This window comes from Mastacembelus armatus, chromosome 18 (genome assembly GCF_900324485.2).
Source record: "Mastacembelus armatus chromosome 18, fMasArm1.2, whole genome shotgun sequence".
NCBI lineage: Eukaryota > Metazoa > Chordata > Actinopteri > Synbranchiformes > Mastacembelidae > Mastacembelus > Mastacembelus armatus.
Window position 1 is genome coordinate 8,582,958 of NC_046650.1, and position 13,449 is coordinate 8,596,406.

A 13,449-nucleotide genomic window follows, 5' to 3' on the forward strand; every position below is an offset into this window, starting at 1 on the left:
GAATTTGGTGTCCTACTCATGGACAGTTTGGCAGCTCCTCTGCCTGCCTGTTTTCCTGAGGGAGACAGGCACCTCATAATGTTTCAGATGTTGTATCACAGTCCAGTTCCCTGGTAATCCTCATGAACAGAATAATATTATTCTGCAGTATTTTTAACACTGAAGGTTCAGCAGGTCTGCATGCCTGGGCCCCATTTGCTACCAGGGAGTCAGTTGTGTTATTTTTTAGTCCAGTACTCATAAACCTTTAGTTGCAGTTTTTTTTTTTTTCTTTTACTCCTTCAGACCAGGGAGCTGCTCTGTGCAGCCGATGATGTTGAAATTTGTGGAGGTAACTTATTCATCTTTTGAGATATTTACTGTAGAGTATGTTAAGAGGGTTATAATTAATATTTCTTGCCTTAGCAATGGATTACTGCTTGTATGTTTGTATGTAATTATCACCTTATTCTCCACAACTGAGCACTTTAGCATCTTTTAGCTCAATGTTTTGGTCTCTAGCCTTGTTGAGTCAAGACCTTCGAGTTAGATGAAGGAAAAACTCAAAGAAAATACGAAAGTGTTTAAATTACTAAAGAAACCCATCTAAAACAAATTGCAAAACTGGACCCTGGGGCTCTGAGAAATACTCTACCAGTGTCACCATGACCCTGTGTCTATATAGTACCCTTATGTGTTTAAAACCAGTCTGATGGATTTACAGGCTCGTTTTACTGTCCCAGTGTCAGTGGCTTGAAGATTCGGGCAAGTTTTTAAACATGGAGGTCACACAAGAAGTGGTTTTTCTTTTGGTTTGTACACTGCAGCCATTGGTTCTGATTGATTAAAGATGTAATTACTGCGGTCATAACCAATGGCAGATCATCACCAGGAAGAGCCAGGATTTCGTCTCTGAAATTAGCCCAATTAATACAGCGCGACTGCACACAATCAGATGTAACATTACAATAGTCTATTCTCAGTTGTGTCCTGCTGAATGTTGTTTTTGTGCTCTGTGTGCCAGAATTTTGTCATGTCTTTATTGATACATCTGGTTCCAGTTGACAGTCACTGTGAGACAAACCCACTATATGAATTAGTTTTGGCGTTCATCCTGATTTATTGTTTTAAGTTTCTGCCAGAGAAATAATCCTTTCAAAGATGTGTTCGTTTCAGATAATTGGCCCGATCATCGCCGATGATTAGATCCAGTTAGCCCCAAAACCATTGTAAATAATAGCCACATACAGATAATTAGTCAAGAAATTCTGATTTAATAACTATGAAATCATGTGCAAACATTATTTGTTTCTAAACACAGGACCATCGATCTCGGTTGACATTTCATGGCCTGGATGCAGCAAGACAAAAACTTTTCCTTTGGCCAAAACAACATGAATGTCTATATTACATTTAAGGGGATTTCACAATCCGTGAACTGGATAGGGGGCACCTGGTGTCAGAAAGTTTTGGATTTTCTTGATAACTGTCTCTCCTGCATCTCAGGTGTGTTTTTAGAGAAGCTGCTGAAGACAGAACATTGGTGAGTATATACCTGCAGTTCCCAGCCTGGCTGTCAGGACCTTCTCCAGGGGGGTCACATTAACAAACTGAGCATGAGGAGGTCAGAAGTAAACAAATGAAAAATCTTTTCCAACATTTTCTTTTATTGTGAAATACTGAAAGGTTTTCCTTGGGCCTCTAAAATTGCTCAAATGTACGATTTTAAAAGCCTCAATCACTATTTAATGAGCCAAAAGATCATGGATAAGTTCCAGAAGAGGCCAGCACCAAGCTTAGGGACCCTTTGGGACCTTTGTTAGAAATAACTCAAGACCCATTTGTTGGGTTTTTTCTGAGACTTTTATCACACTGTCCTTGAAATAAATGAATGTGATTATTAGCTGCAGCTCTGATGTGCAGGAAGTCACTGCTCAGGTCTAGATAACCATTGGGTGTGTGTGTGTTTATGTTGCAGGGGATAAAGGTGTCCTGTGGTCACTCATCATCTCCAACAGCAGGTCAGAGCTTAGTTCTGGCCACATAATCTCTGTGAGAATTGATTTTGAGCAGAGAAGAGGGAGAGGACGTCTGTTGTAATGAGTGGATTAATGTTTGCATATGGATTCAGTTTTTGCATGTGCACATCTCAGGCACTGAATTAACTGTGTGTGTGTGTGTGTGTGTCTGCGTGTGTGTGTGTGTGTCTGCGTGTGTGTGTGTGTGTGTGCGTGTGTGTGTGTATTAGGGAGAGTTGAGTGCATTGTAGCTAGTTAGTAATGACTCAGTGTATTTTTGAGCTCAGTTCCTGTGGCTGAGGCTTCACATGGGGCTCAAGTTACCAACCTGCTCGTGGTTTCTGCATTCTCACACTTTAAACACACTCAGACACACAACGGTTGTACTTTCACAAAGTGTAATTGTCTTTTTTCTCACCCCCCCCCACCACCTTTTTCTTTAAACCTTCTTTGAGTTCCATCTTCTTCCGACATATCCAACCTCACTTGGTTCTCTCTCATACCCACTGTCATCATTCTGTTCCCAGACCTGTCATTGTCTCAGTGCACATTACGATGCAGCAAAAACATTTCAAGGTGTCATCCTACACCCCCCACCACCACCTTGCTGCGCGTCTGTGTGGGTGTGTTGCCTGCAAAGAGATGACGTGTGTCTGTATTTTCCTGTGCAGATATTTGGGATCCAGCACTGCCTATTTGGTTGTGTGTTTCAAAGAATGCAATCCAATCCTCCAATCCACAGTGGTGCTTCACTGCCCTCTTGGCCTCACCTGAGGTCATAGGGTGGAGGCTCCCACAGCTCTGCCACACAATAATTCCACTGATCTTCCAATACCTAATGTGCAGAACAAGCTGAAGCCCATTAGATGATGTAAATGATTAATTCTGCTTTTGTGGATTAGTGGTTAGCACTGTTGCCTCACAGCAAGAAGGTTGTGGGTTCGCAACCCGGCCTTTCTGTGTGGAGTTTGCATGTTCTCCCTGTGCTTGTGTGGGTTTTCTCCAGGTACTCTGGTTTCCTCACACAGTCCAAAAACATGTATGTCAGGTTGATTGGTGACTCTAAATTGCCCATAGGAGTGAGTGTGAGTGTGTGAGGTTGTTGGTCTCTATGTGGCCCTGTGATGGACTGGTGACCTGTCCAGGGTGTACCCCTGCCTTTCACCCAAAGAGAGCTGGGACAGGCTCCAGCAGGTCCCTGTGACCCTGGTTAGGAATAAGCAGGTATAGATGATGGATGGATGTCCACAGCTTTTATCACAGTAGTCTTTATTGAAGAAATGTGTATACGGTAGTTACTAGGCAACAGCAGGAAATTACCTGTCCTGGCCAGGACACAGTGCAGCACATAACACTCTCAGTATGTATTAATGTTGAACTATTCCTTTAATGTGAATGAACGGCTTTGGGGCTTTCTGCTAAGTTAAGGCACTGTGTTGCATCAAAAAACTGATTCACTGCCAAGGATTTCTGTGCAAACTGAGAAAGCACATTCTTTGCTCTGTATGTCATAATCAGTTTCATTACAAAGACACAACATTAAAGCCAAAAGAAGCTTAGGTACTGAAATACTCATTAGGGCTGATGGGAACTGCAGAGGCAAGTGAGGATTCTCTTGGAGCTACAAACAGCCTCTTTTTGTTCCAAAGTATTTACTAATACACATTTAAGTTTCTTAATGTCATAATGGGATTTGAGGGCTCAGAAAGACTGGACCTTCTGCATTTTAATAAGGAATTTTAGAGAATCGACCTCTCAATAATCAAATAGTTTAAACCTCTGCTGAACTCAGTTTGTTTCCATTTTAAGGGAAGGTCAAGAAAGGCTGATAAACTATGACTATTCCTCTCTGGATGTTTGTAGTAGTGGTATTAAAAAACACAGTGACTGAACTGCAAATCTAAAAATGCAAAAAGACTGACCAGACTCACACTTTTAAAGAGGTGAAAAATGTGTGTGAGTCCAGAGACGTAGGAAATGAAAGAACAGCTCAACAGGGCCAACACATACTCTGATGCTAATCTAAAATATACCAGTGCCACATGAAATAAAATGCTCTCTGGTGGTGTTGATTTAATCCTAGACACGTTGTGTTTTGGGCTTCTGAGGGTCAGCTGTCGAGACCATTCCTCAGTAATGGCAGCCATCACTAACCTCCGCACCAAAAACATGGATCTATGGTTGCAATCAGGCTAGGCGTTCCACTGCTGAACAGCATGTTGTAATTTTTCTCCACGGACACTGGAAACTTGCTTGAGGTCATGCAGTGCGACGGAGCCAATTTATGTCCCCGTGCTGCAATACAATCCTCTTTCTGCGAAACCCTGCACTTTCTGTAACATCACGAAACACATGCCAGACATTTGACACACATGACCACATCCGTTCTTTCGCAAAAACCTTTCATCTCACCTTCACATCTATTTATGTGGAGTGTTTCATCTCACCCTCCCATGGATTTATATTGTTAAAGTGTTTTTCCAACATGCACCAAAGCCCATTAAAAGAGCTGATATTAGCATTTTGAAAAATAGCAGCTAGTCACGTTGATGGTTGTTTTGTAAATGTGGTTTAGTATTGCAGATGTTTGAGAGAGATTTTCTGTAAATTTATCTTCTGTACAAATTCCATTTATTCTGCCTTTGAACATTGGTCATGTGGATCTACATGGGGTAGTGTTTGTAGTGTTTGCCCCACTCTTGATGTTGTTGTATTGATTTTTAATAAGAATGAACAGCAGACCTTTTTTTCACAGGCTACATGTGAAGGCGTCTTAGTGGAAACGCAGGTGAAGCACAGGTGTCACTAATGACGCTAATGATGGCTCAGTCCCAGTAAACAGTGATGTGGTGTGAGCCAGCCTGCACAAAGCCTGCACCCTGAGAACGACTTCATCATTTAAACCTGTGTTCCACCTACTGTGAAAAAGCCCCACCAGTTTAAATCACCAGTATGCGTTCCTGGTAAGACATTACAGCTTCTAGCTTCTATCTAGCATGAAAAAATGTAAGTTCATGCAAACTGTAGGTATTTGACTTGTGGGGTCAATGCAACACGACGTGAGTGCCTTTGTTGGGTTACCAGGGCCCATCAAACTCATAGCATAATTAAAATCCTGCAATATAATAAACATTATCCTGAAATGAGCTATTCTGCATTAGTGAGAATATTTTTACTGCAGTACATTGTTCTTACTTTTACTTAAGGAGAATATCTGAGTAACTTTTTCCACCACTGTCCCTTTTCCAAGGATTGTAGACAGGGTCTGTTGGCTGCAGACCAGCCCTTATGGACCAGGGCTTTAAGCAAAATCTGCAAAATGAGCAGCCTGCCAAGATCCTGGACGTTTCAGGTATGTAAATTATATTTATGTGCCCTGAACGTGTCTTCTTAATATTTTAAACAGAACAAGTAGCTAAATAGTAGAAATATTGTTGCAGCAGATTTATGACCCCATGGCCTGATATCCTCTGTGGGTCCAGTGATGCAGCCAAACATCTACAGAAATGTTCTCCCAACCTTTGCCACAATTTAATTGTGTTAAATCAATAAATGTAAATTACCGATGAACGAAGCTTAATTTTGTTACTTAATGAAAATCAGGAGGTTTTGATTTTAAAAAAAAAATTTCCAAGATGATAAAACATACATTTCACACACTGAGCGGAAAAACAGAAACATCTGGACAGTTTAATGAAATCCAGAACAATGGCAATACATTTCTAATATTTGTTAGGACAATTTGAGAGACTCTGAGTTAAATTTTAATGCTTTGTATTAACTTGTGTTGCATATTTCATAAATATTCGATTGACCATGCGTTCATACTCACGTTATCTGGTTGATCTGTAATGTTTTAATTACATTAGGGGGAATAACGTTGCAGCAGGCATGAACTTCATGATAGGTGTGTTTAAAGTATCGTTTTATACCCAATTACTGCATTGATTTCTTGTTTTTATATTTTTACGGTGTAATTCTTATTCAGCCATTAAAGTAATTGCACACAGTTGTTTACATTTCCCTGTATGAGCCCTGCCTTACCCACAGAGGTGATTTCAGTTATTCTGGCTATAGTCAGATCTCTACTTGGGTTAAAACTGGACAGTGCTATTCTGGGAATTATGCAAGGTGACTCTATAGGAATGTGGGGTGGGTTTAATATGGTTGTGCAGGGTGTTTAAAGTTTGTGTTTTCCACATAAATATGGAGTTCATTTTGCACATGGTGGTTTGGTGAGTGTCGTGGTCCTGGTAAAATTTGCCATGGCACTGATCAAATTACCATGCAGCTTATGGTCCTTTCCGATGATCAAATATTAATTAATGAATTTATTTTTTGTTGTTGTTGTTGTTGTTGTTCTTTATTTACTCATCCTGATCCCTTAAAATGACATATTTTCATTAAAACATCTGTTACTCATCATTCCAGTCTATATTTTCCTCCTCTCAGCTTCCCCCTCAGGGCTGTATCTCCTCCTTTAGTTCAATGTGCCCTGGCAATGAGTTTCAGAAACCACCAGTGGCCTTAATTTTTAGCAGAATGGGGCGTGCCTGTCACTCATTTAATGAACAGTGCCACCGTGACCAATCCACTCAGCTACTGTGGCACTGCCCTCAGCGTGCTTTCAACATCTATTAAACCAAAGTATTGACAGTTTGAACCGTATATGATTTGTTCCAATGTGTCTGAAATCTTAGGCTGTAACAGTTTCATGTGTGCTGCATATTTTTCATATTTTGTTTCAATTTCCTCAAACTTTCCATAATGTGGACCAGACTGACGTGGCAGGAACCTGAAGTCGATTTCATCTGGTTACCTAACACCATGCTACTAAAAGGCTGACATTCTCCCCTCACACTGATCATTAACAGCATGGGTGTTATTTATCCTGCAGAACACCCTGCAGAAGGATGTTTTAGGAAGCTGAAGCTGAAGGCCAGTTGATATTTGACAGATTATTGTTATACTTGTCATTGATTGATAAAGTAACTACAGCTCCTACAGCTCTGTGCAGTCACATTTTGACCCCATATCCCCATATTTCCATTATAACCATCAAACATACAGTTTGATGTTTTCACTGTTAATATTTTTTTTTACCAGAGACATTTTTTTCTGCTGTGTCTGTCTTTGAAGGCCCCCTCTGATATAGTGGCTTCTTATCACTTCTGAGTGAGTGATGTGCCAGATGTTTTATTATAATGTTACTTTTATGCTCAGTGTTAAACTTTTTTTAAATTCCAAAACCCTCAGAGCTCAACCATGTCAGTGGGATCATTATAAAGATTATACTCCATTTCAGAGTTTTCCTTACTCTAACTCGTACCACACAGTTGGTGCTCTTAGATTTCCAAGGGTTAACTGCCAAGGGCATTTTTCTAGGGGGATATTTGTATTAAATGGTTCTGTTTACAGATTGTCTGTCTCCTTAGTGTGTTCTCACCCGTCATTTGCCATATCAGATCAGTTGTGATAGCACAAACCTCTTCAACAGTGTGTGAACAAGCAGCAACTCTGAAGCACAGGGTTTTCCATTTTCTCATTCTCCACAGGCTGTTTCCTTCGGCTTCCTGTGACAAACCCCTTGTGCCAAGGAGGGCTCCTTTAAAGACCTTATCAAAGCTTAATAATGTTTGTTGCTTTATTGCAGGAATAACTGCATTGTTTAGGTGCCCTGCAAGGTATTCTGATAGCACCACTCCCACTGATTCTGAAATTCCCAGTTCCAATAGCCGGTAGTCGGGGCAGCAGAGTTGAAACAGTAGTATTGTTCTTCTAAAAAGTGTGTGTGTGTATGTGTGTGCGCGTGGTTGTCATGTCGAGCGCTTGTCTGGCCCCACTTAGTCTCTTCAGGATGTTTTGGGTTTTCTGTGTGTGTCTGTGCACATGCATAAGCGTGCGTGTTTGCGTTCCAGCTTTCTAAAACTCATTTCCTGGCTGGCTGTTAGGAAAACACAGTATGCAGGGTAGTAATACGGGAGACCTGGGGGGAGAGTGCCAGCACTGCTGATATGAAGGGTGTGTGGCAGCGCTATGATGGATGTGTTGTATTGGTGTGTGTTTGTGTACGTAAGAAAGAGCGATGTAGGGAAGGCTGGTATAGTATGAAGAAAACGCTGATATGTTGATTGCTGTATGTAGGTGACTGAGTGGTGTGTGTGTGTGTGTGTGTCAGGAAGGGTGTTTTGGAATTGAGGAGGTCAGGTTAAAAAAGCTAATACATCTTTTGTTAACACTGCTATGAAAACACAGTAGGTCAGGGAAAAGTTGATAAAGTTTTATATGTCACCAGTGACCTCTATTAATCAAAATGTTAGTGTGGGTCCAGAAATGAAAGGCTCTTTTGTTGCGCTCCAACGATGGGTTTAAATAAAGTGGAGGTGATGGTTGAACTTGCATACATTCAAATAAATGTGATAATGATATTAAATTATTAGATATAGTAATGTAAACAGTAAAAGCTGAATCAGAGATCTTTTTAAAAATGTAGTGGAGGCAATACCATAACCATCGTAACACAGTAGCTGTAGTTTTGTTGAGATCATAAGAACAGCTTTGTGTTTTCTCCTCTATATTTTCAGTACCCATAGAATTTTTTTTTTTTTTTTTTTTTTAGCAGTGAACTCAGGATAAGATTATAGAAATTAGTTTTAGGGCTCAGTCACATCTGGATCTCTGACAGTGAAACATGGACCATAGTTGTTTGGATTGTTGTTGTCCTGTCATCACTGGTTGGTTTTACCCACTGACCATAAGTAAACCATCTTGTCAGTGCATACTTATGCTTATGGTTATGCTTCCTTTAAGTTTCAGAGAACCATATTCTCCCTTTATTCATTATTTATGCCAACAAGAGCTTTTTCAAATGCTGCTAATCTAATTTTGATTACAGGTAAATATAATGGTCTTAATAGCATTTGACTAGTAACGTAGGTTACTGTAATTGTTTCCTCTCTTCATGTGGCTTCAGTCTGCAAGTGGTCTAAGAGTAGCTTCAGTGCATGGTTCTGGTTCATGCTAATATCACTCATACATCAGCAGGGCATGAAGTTAAACTAGAGTTAATCTCAGATGTCAGCGGCACCATGTCAGACTAACTGTCCTCGTTTAGCCCTGAGGGTCTGTATGGATCCACTCAGGGCTCATCATGAGCCTGCCAGTATTTTCTCTAAAATGCCCCATGATTCATTTTAATGGCTTCATTTGAGTTTTTGTGAACCTGTAAAATGGTGAATACCAGTATCTGGATGGGTCGTATACACTGATGATTGGCAACAGGTGTTAGTGAGTGTAAGGGCCTCCTTCCAAAGGAAGCTGTATTTCATAAATGGAAAAGCCCCTGCTGTTATTCAGTTCCATTTGTATTTTCCTTGCCTCTTTTATTGCAAAATAGTTTTAAACTCCTTCCAATTTATATTTTTGACTCAAGTCTTCACGAACACTTTTTATACTGAAATACCTAATAACCAATAGCATTTATAAACAACTTAATTAGCATCACTACCTCCACATTGTTGTTTGAAATCATGCTAATTAATCTGCCAGTAGCAGAAAGAAGATGCCTGCACACTGACATTGATCTGTTATGGAGCACACACTGTAGGACGTGCTACAGACGACCAGCAAGTTCTGTGACAAACCAAAACAAAGACGTTGCTAAAGACGGTCATTGATCTGAGCAGTCATATGGATAATGCTCGTAGTGTTTCGGTCGGTAGCCATAGTGGTGTGGTCAAAACCTGCTCCAGGCAGTTTTAACAGTGATAGTTGAATAGTTGAATGTGATATCCCACACTGTACAAAATGATACATTTTGGGTTAAAGTACTGACACCATTTGTCTGACTTTGGAGGGCTGCTCAAACACAGCCTGCTGTAGATTTTTACTTTGACCCTGTCAGGCGTCTATAACCTCAGATTTGCAGGAGTTTTTTTTTTCATCACTGAGCCCTCTAGAAAAAAATACGTCATCGTGGCTGTGGATACAGGAATTTCCATGATCCCTCTGCTGCCTTTAGTGACTTTTAATTTATGAGGTAATTTGCAATGGAGACTGAGGATCTTATCCTTGGCCCCCTCTCTAAAGCTTCTCAGTAAGGTCAGCTCGGGTCACGGTGCATTACCTGTCAGTGTCGTATAGCTGCGAGTGAGATTTGTGGCAAAGCACATGCACACTGATGTTAAGAAGAGCACTGGGCTGTGTTAGTGGGATTAGTCCAGAGGCACAGCTGCTGGCTTCATGTTTTTCCACCATAACGCACAACTGGATTCATAGGAATTTGTGTATTGAGTTTGACAGCATTATGTCTGAACAGATTTGACCTCCAAACCTTCTGCTGCTTCCTGCTGTTCTTCCATCCTTCAAACTTTATTTTTGTATGATAGTTGAGATCAAGATCTATTTTGCACACGTAAAGAAATACAGAGCTATAGGTAAATGACAATATGGACAATAACCATAACCAGACAAAACAGTACTGTTCATATCACTCAAAGCAGGATGGAAACTGAAATAACAAACTCAAACCATATAAGCAATTTGAATGTATGTAAACCTGTTTTTGTTTTTTATAAAATATGACCTAGAACATGCACAGTACCCACAGATGTGGTGTTTCTAGTATATGGTATGTCTAATATACACATATAGTGACTACGCCATAAATGTGTGAATAAAAACATAACGGGAGAATACTTTCCAGTGATTGGATAAAGATTTCTTTACTCAGTTTAATGACTTGATCTTCTTCCCCCTACACTGGACCCCATGTTGAGGTGCAGCACTCACATTGAGCTATAAAACAAAACATTTCTTAATTTCACTCCTGCGTGTGTTGCTGTATGAAACTAGATGAGGACTGAAATATCTAGCCAAAAGCCAAATTACGCAGTTACTGGGAGTTCAGTCTGCACGGGATACGAATTATCAAGAGACCCCAGTCTTAACTAAATTATGGCAGGCAATTTGTGCTTGAGCTTGTAGCCGACAAATTACAGACGTGGCAGATTCCCATGGGGTAGAAATTACGACCAGTCGCTAAAATTATTGCAAATTCCTACATGAATGTGGCATAAGACACAAGTGAGCCTTAGTTCTACATTAACCTCTTGGCCAGGCAAATTGATTAAATGCACATTTATTGCATGTATAAAAGCCTGAAGTAGTAAAACCATTCACACAGTGTATAATTGCGGTGCCAAATTTTAGGTTGATCACAGCTGCTGCCTGAATTGGTTTTGAAGCTGGGTCCCATATTAATATATTATAATATAAATATGTAAACATGCCTTTCATAAAAAAAAAACAAAACACAAAAAAAACACTTTTTACTAAAATGTTAGAGCTAGAGCTAACAGCTAGAGTTAGAGCAGTAGGGAAAACCCCAACAACAAAAGTTCAGTTTGCTTATAATTGTGAAGCTGAACAAACCAAAACATCTGTTCAGTAATAATTCAACCCCTTTTGTCTCTGTTAAATGTGCCATTTATTAAAACACAAACTCAACACACCTCCATCTGACAATAGGGACTTTATTTGAGCCCAGAATACCACAGTGGAGCATTATTTTAAAAGGCACTAGGCAATCAGAAGAAATTTACATGTACATTCCTCAAGTGGTATCAAATGGAGTTTTTTTTAAAAAAAAAAAGAAAGAAAAAGATATGTATTGGACAATATCTACATTCATAGACAGTGTTTGAAGGAGTGGTTTGTGTGACAGGAAATGTACAAATTTCAAAAAATGTAACTCAGGAAACAATATAGTGAGTGTATTGCAAAGTCTAGTTATGCTTAGAAAATAAATAAAAGTGTGAAATTGCTGGTGTAATATTGAGATTAAGACAGTTGGCTAATAAGAGGAAGGCTGGTCATTCAAACCACTGGAATACCTGGGAAATCCTAGGCAGTCGAAACTGAACTAAATAGCACTCGCTTTATAATACCCTCACAATTACAGTCTAAAGTTCATACACAGTGTGGAAATTGGCTTATCCTCATATTTCTGCTTTGATTCTCACAGATATAGTAGCGCATTTATTAGTGATACTTTTCTCTTCTTCTTTTTCTGAAATAAGAGTCCAGGAGGTCTGGTTTGTGTTTACGTTCTTCAGTTGCAGCATCTGATAGGCATGACAAATTTAATTTATCCTGCTACAACCATTGTTTTTTTTATTGTGTTGTGCTCAGACGAAAACTGGCAACATTATAGTCAGTGGATGTCAGTTATGTTCGTCCACGTCAATGCCTGCAACGCGATTTCTTAGGCTTCTACCAAGGGGGTAGACTTCAAAATTCAATACACATTTTCACTAGTCAACAAGCGTTTTAGTTTTTAGGGGAGAAGCAAACTTAATACAGGCAATTATGTCATAAGGCACAGATGTTTGTTGGAGATGGTGTGGAAGAAGAAATACTTTCATTGTTTCAGCAGAGCCTCAAAGAGCCGTTAAACCACTTTTCCAGGAGGTGAACAACCAAGAAGGAAATATGATTAAATTCTAAATAATTTTATTTAGAATTTAATCAGTGAGTTCTTTTTATCAATTTCTAAAGGTTAGGTGACTTTAAGACATTAGCAGAAAAGGGGCCTAATGTAGAAACTAGTTCAGGCAGGTAAATGTCTTTTTCACTGAGCTCCTCAACCAGAAAAACTATATATTGTTAGAGCAGGATATGTGCTGTGTTTTAGTGAGAAACTGTAAATACATTTCTTAAATTACAAAAAAAAAAAAAAAAAACCTTCACAGGGACCTTTAATTTCCAATGTATGGCTGACAAACCATGGCTTGCAAATCTCTCAGCTTGAGCTACATTTACCAGCATCTCAGCAGTGGCTAGTTTGTGGTGTTGTTCCAGCCTCTTCAAAGTAAAAACTGTTGCTTTTGGACAATCGGGCTTTTACACAGAAACTAGCCTTGCGATTTACCTCCCTTGGAAATATATAATTATGTTCACCAAGCCAGAGTATTTTCAAAATCTAAACAAAGCATGAGCCTTGGATGGGAGCTGCTCAATAACCTTCTCCAGCTGTAACGGACAATAAATGATGGACCGTGTGTCCAACTTGTGGTCTGGCGATTTCTAAGGCAATGTTACAAACTGATCTGTGGTTCACAAGGCACCGTAACGGCCTTTGTGCAAAGCCACATGCAAGAAAAAACACACGAGGTAATTACAGTGAGACAAGAACATTTATATGCATGAAACAAGGCCATTATTCAGTAATTCAAATTGTTAACAGTATTAGTGTCTGTTTTCGTCTGTTTTCATAGAATAAAATTGGCCTTGTAGGGCGTTTTATAGTTAGTGCAAACACATTAGCACATACTGCACATGCTTCCTCTAACTACAAAACTACAGTCCCATAGTTTGTCCAGTTGATCTGAGTTTAATTACCTAATCACCTTTGAGACAGGGAGGTTTCAGAGCAGCTCTTATATAAGTGAAA